We start from the raw sequence: 6,482 nt of genomic DNA, 5'->3' as shown, positions 1-6,482 counted from the left end.
ATGAAGTCAGTCTAACATTTGATTGTGTGCTCAGTCATAGTTGACTAATATAGCCAATGAAAAACAGCACTAAACCTCTTGGGGCTTACTGTAATCATCAGATAACACAAAATATTACGGGACGGGGGGTTAATTCTGGCATGTTAGATTAACATTTAACCTTTTGTTCTTTAGTGTGTATTAACACAACACTTACGTGTCTGCATGAGGGAAGCAAAAGGCATGCAAGTGAAAATAACAAACTATTTTTTTTTTCAATGGATTACAAATATTCCTGCAAATGCAGAGTTAAAGTCACAATTTCTGAATTGTTTTATTAAGGTTCCTAATTATTCTATAAATGTTACTTTAACGTCTGCGAGGAATATACCAACAGGCTTCATAACTTATAGGCCCTCTGAATAAGAATGTTCACAAATCGCACCCTGGGTAAAGCCAACAGCCGTTTAGAAAAAGACTGGACACGGGGGAAACAGCTCTCCTGGCACTGTCCAACAGTGACAGAATCCGCCTACCAGCAGCTCTTAAGTCCACTAATTAACGCATTATGTATTGTGAGTTTAATCCCTACAAAAAATGATCATTTGTTGCTTTATTGGGGAGTTAAGTGTGGGACTATTTCTTGGCTGGGAGCAGTGACTTCCCAGGAGTCTCACTTATTTTCCCCCTTTCTCTTGAGAATTAATACAAGTTTTGCCCATGCATGTTTTGTGTTGATGTTTTCTCCTTAATTTGCTTAAAATTAGAAAAAGTAGAGTATATGCATCCATTGTGCTGGTACACTGTTTTCTAACTAGATAATGCTTGTCAGGATCAACTTTAATCTATCACAAAATATTTGACACTGACTCAATGTAAATAATTTATTTAGTTTAACCTGTATTTAGTACTACTACTGAAACAAACCAGTTATTTCAAATTGTCCTAATTTTTTTTTTCTTTATTGTAAATAATGCATTCAGTTTAACCAGACATTTTTTATTCATCTCAAATAAAAAAAGAGTTGTTTAGCTTGAAAAAAAGCCCAGCTCTAAAATCTGCCTACCAGAAACTCAAAAATCAGCTAATTAACACATTATATCTCATTAATTTAATCCGTGCAAAAAAAATAACAATAGATGGATTTAATGAGGAGTCATCTGTGGGACTATTTCTTGGCTGGGAACAGTGACTTCCCGAGGGGCTCACTTATTTTGCTTTTTACCCGTTTTCTCTTGAGAATTATTAGTTTTACCAATGCACAGATGAACAGGACTTGAGTTTGGGGTAACAAATGTTTGAATTTTTCTTCCTTTGGTGCATGCGTCCATTGTGGGCAATAAACGTTGGAAGTAATCAATCACACAAAATATTTGACATTCACTCAGTGTAAATACTTTTTTTCAGTTTAACCTGTATTTTTTTTACTTTATGCAAATTATTTTCTGAAAGTGGAGCAAACCAGTTTCAAGTTATAGTCCTGCACAAGGTCAGGCCACAAAAAAGTTCTGTCACATAAAAGTATATTTATATAAAACCAGACACGGGTAAAAATGAACTAATTTGCAGGGAGACAGCAGGTGAGAACAATAGCATAACATGTCCAATACAGTAATCTATTTTTCCCCCAGAGAAATCAGTAATGGAAATGATTTTGTAGAATTTTTTACATGTAAATCGGCTATGTCTAATCAGCTGACAGGATTGATTTAAGTCTACGACACAACACCACTGCACCCAACCAAGAAATAGTCCCGCACAAAACCAAAACACATTGAACCACATTTTGTTTTTACCCTTGTATTGTTGTACAAATTAAATAAACAATATAACATGTTAACTAGTGAGCTTTAGAAGTGCTGTTTCCCCGTCTCCCTCTGTTTCAAGTCTTTCTGCTTGGTTAAGCTAACTGTCTGCTGGCCGTAGCTTCATTTTTTTCTTATCTAACTCTCCAAGAAAGCGAATGGCCCAAAATGTCAAACTGTTACTTAAAAAATTTTACTTTATTGAGATATTACTGAAAGTCCATCAGCAAGCCTACCTTTAAGCTGGGTTAAATAGGCCTTGAGAGATATAGTCTGATAAGACACCTGAAGTCTCTTATACAAGTTTAACAAATGAGCCATAACAAGGTGGCATGCAAGTGATAACTCCCAAAAAAAGAAAAAATAATAAAGCCATAAGTTGCAGAAACACTGATTTCCATCTGTGCATTGAAGCTTTGAATACTGTGACTTGACTGACTGGTGTTTTGCTGTATGTGTTTTAGGGTTAGCTTTAGTTTAGTATCTATAGCAAAGCCACTGTGGCCAGGTGTTTAGGACCGACTGTGTGTTCTTTTTACTTGATTTATGTCAAACATGTATGCAATGTAAATAAAATAGAGATGTGCCTTTAGATTTTTTTCAAAATACTGAATGCATTTGGTGGTGATAGTTATTGTGGAGAGGGAAGACAGAAGAGAGCTTCTGTATGGTGACTTTGAGGATTGTGTGGTTTTGATACAGTTGTTGGTTGACTTGTAATAATAAAGACAGTACCTGTGATGGTAGAACCAATTGGAATGTGTCCATTTCCTTTGTCATTCATGTTTGTATTTCTGTGAAACGTGAGTAGTTTGGGTTCACAGCAGCCTCGTTTAATCCAGTTGAGCTGAGCCTTGGTGCGGTTTATTTTGGTTGGTGTTAACGCCAGACTTGAATTCTGAGACCAAACAACGCCTCTATAGTCCGCCTCGAAAGGGTGGTGTTGGGCTGCCCTCAAGTGAACTCTGGAATGGTTCTTTTCAGGTCCGAAACCATTTGAACCAATCACAGAACCATGTAACTGAATGTGTCAATTAACTGATAAAAAAATGTTTTCTTTTTCTGTTTTGGTGACCTGTGAACTAGTAGTAGGTTTGCTGACAACATGTGGACCAGCAGGGGACAAATCTGTACTCATGATAAAATGAAAAATGTCTGCATTATTAAATTTATTATTTATTATTAATTTAATACCCGCTGTCTTACGAGACGTTCATATGTGCAGTCCTCTAAAGTCTGCTGATACGCGCTCCAGATCAGCACACACATGAACAGGAGCTGATGGTGTTTCATGATGTACGATACCCAGACACTGGATCATTTGTTGTCTTTTTAGCTGTCGACTGTATGACCACTAATGAAATCACATTTCCACAAATCAGTTTCATTCAGGAACCAGACCTTCAGGTGTGAATCTGCCTGAGTCTAGTAGTAGCTGTAGAAGACAGGGGACTACCCATTGTCCTGGTGGCCCATTATTCCAAAACCCCACCAGTCCAAAAAATGTCCCATTGGACCGAAAGCCCATTTCTATGACAGTCCATGCTGGCTGCTGGAGCCTATCCCAGCTGACATTGGGCGAGAGGCGGGGTTCACCCTGGAGAAATCGCCAGTTCATCGCAGGGCTGACACATAGAGACAGACAACCACTCACACTCACATTCACACCTACAGGCAATTTAGAGTCACCAATTAACTTAGCATGCATGTCTTTGGACTGTGGGAGGAAGCCGGAGAACCCGGAGAGAACCCACGCAGACACGGGGAGAACATGCAAACTCTGCAGAGAAAGGCCCCAGCAAGCCGGAGGATCGAACTCAGGACCTTCTTGCTGTGAGGCAGCAGTGCTAACAACTGCACCACCGTGCCACTGACATCTGGACATTTTTTTTCTAAAAAACAAAACAAAAAAAAAAAAGGTGTCAATCAATCAATTAGTAAAATATTTGCTGATTAATTTAATAGTTGACAGCAAATTGGTTCATCAATTAATCGCAGCTTTAATCAAATTTACAGATTTCATGGTAGATTTTTCTGACAATATTTGACAATGTAATGCAAATGTTTATTACGTGAATAAATGGTTTTACAATCTAACTGTTAACATCCTACACTGTGAGGTAAAGGCATAGCGGCATCTCTACATAGGACTGTATGTTCAGTCCCATACCAAACCTCTCGCCTTGCTCTCAACTACATCAAGCTCGCTCAGTGTTAAACATTTTGGCTGCCTGCTCCACACACCATGAAAAACATTGTTTGCATGGTCAGTTTATGTTTAGAAATTCTAAATTTTAGATTTTATAAAACAGCATTGTCAAATATTTTTTTCACTCCTTTCTTTTTCCATACCTATCCAGACCTGGAAAATCGAATTCCATACTTTTCCATAGTGCGTTGTCACTGCGATTCATCCTCTGGAGACCATAAATAGCTGTTAGGGCCTTTCACTTAAAAAAAAAAAAAAAAAAAGTGGTGTTCGAGGAAGAGTCTAAGGATCACATAAGTCAGTAGGACCCATCATTTGAAGACCATGAATGTGTGAAAAGTTTCATGACATTCCATCCTGCAATTGTTGAAATAGACCAAAAAACAAGAAAATTGCAGCAGACGTGTGTCACGTATAATATTTGCAACTGTTTTTATTTTCAAATTGACCAAGAGGGGAGAGGGGGGTTATAATAATAGCAAACATTTTGCTTCAAAATATTGATTATTATTACATTTGACTTTGGGGTAGATAAAGGAGCACAGTTCAAGAGCAGAAGAAGGGATATACATACATACAGTACAGGTAAGCATAGCACCGTTTTACACTGAATACTGGTGTTCTTAGCTTTGTGTATGTGTACAGTATTATTATACTAGAACTAGGACTCTTTAGAACCAAATTGTGTAGTGGAAAGGTGGTCTGTGTATCTCTGTGGAGGGAAGGGGCCTCACTGTCCTGTCAATCCCATTTCAAATATCCTACACCTAACCTTTCAACAGCTTTTAAACTTTTTCCAACCAGAAAATTATTGTTGCAAAAACAGAAAGTTTGCAATGGCGAAACATTCAGAGGTTCTTGTACAATGCAAAGCCTGCAAATAAGATTGTATTTCAGATTCTATATGTGGATCCTAGTGAGTGAGAAACGTGATTTCCTTTCACACCCCTCGTTTTCCTTCATCACAAAGCCTGTCAAAGGTTTCTCCATAATCAACAGTTACAACATCCATTAGTCTCTTTAAAAACACCTTTACATTCTTTGGGCTGGGTATCAGTGACACAAACTATAAACATTTCAACATTACTCTTTAGAGAGATGCCTTAAACACAAACTAATCTATAGAGGATCTACATTTGCTATGTGATGGATGGAAGACCTGGTTCAAACAGTAAAACCCTCGCTGTAAATCCTCTCTTTTGTTCCTTATTTGTGGACAAAGGCGAGAAGAGAATTTGACCCTGCTTAATGCCAATCTGAATTAAAAACAAATCTCAGAGGGTTACCATTTAGGACTGGTCTGATGTGTAGTTGATAAGTGTTTGTTTGAGCAGTCTGTCACTGTAAAACAATAACACTGCCCATATTCTTTATAGCCGGACAGGTGACCAATGCTCTGCATTGCCTAACATCCACTCTTTTTCAGTCACACTCGTTTCCATATGAAAATATAATGGGTTACAGTGACGGTTAACATGCATACAAACTCTCTTTCACACGCAAACATGTATTCAAGTTGAGCTGTCCCACACACGGGCTTTGCAGAATACTGAGCCCAACTGGAGAGGAAGTTTCTTGAATATTACAATTATTTATTTATACTGCAACGCAAGAACTGATTGGCTATCGCCAGGGGAAACCAATACTGACCCCCGAGTGATACAAGAAGTAGGATCAAGAAGAGGAGATGCTATAATCACATGCACTTCCACGCACACGCACACACACACACACTCTCTTCATTACACTCTGAGACAAAACAACACATTCTAAAAGCTCCTTTGCCAACCATTACACTTCCCCCAATCCAAGGCTTTTCTGTTTGATATGGCTTACAACTGGAGTAGAGGGGCTGAGCACATTTCCATCTGTATTTTAAATGGCCTTGGGCACAGCCCTGGTTTTAACTGCTGTTTGAGAACTGAGAGATGAGTGAACTGAACTGCATGAGGATTTCTGAGGCCTAGGAAGAGAAAGAAGGATCAAACACTGATGATGCAGAAGACCACGAGACCATTTGCTGGTATAATGAAGTCCATCTATTTCCATCTGGGTGAACAGCTTCTCCCCCTCCCTCTATACAAAAAATAGCATATTTTTAGAGATCTACATTTCCAATCCAATATCTGAATTTGGATATCTTCAGACACTATACCGATACCAGTGCTCTTTTGTTCTTCATGTTTATGATTATTTATTCTAATTATTCTTATTCATATTAGTAAGATTAAATAAGGCTGAAAGTGAACTTCAGTCTGGAAAGCTTGTGTAGATTATGTGATGTAACTTGTGCAACGGCATAGCGGGGTGCTGCAGGATTCTACGTGATGTTCACATGTGCAGCTGGCCCTCATCAGCATAATTTCCCATGACACATCACTGAGTTCAATGTTTTATGTTCCAAAATGTAAAGTTACAGTTTTTGATGTGTCTGTCATGCTTTTCTATTGTATTTGTATTAATGGGGTTTGGTCAGAGCATAGTGATTT

Source organism: Lutjanus erythropterus, chromosome 3, assembly GCF_056507025.1.
Source record: "Lutjanus erythropterus isolate fLutEry1 chromosome 3, fLutEry1.hap2, whole genome shotgun sequence".
Lineage (NCBI taxonomy): Eukaryota > Metazoa > Chordata > Actinopteri > Lutjaniformes > Lutjanidae > Lutjanus > Lutjanus erythropterus.
The sequence above is the reverse complement of the archived record's forward strand: the minus strand, read 5'-3'. Positions refer to the sequence as shown.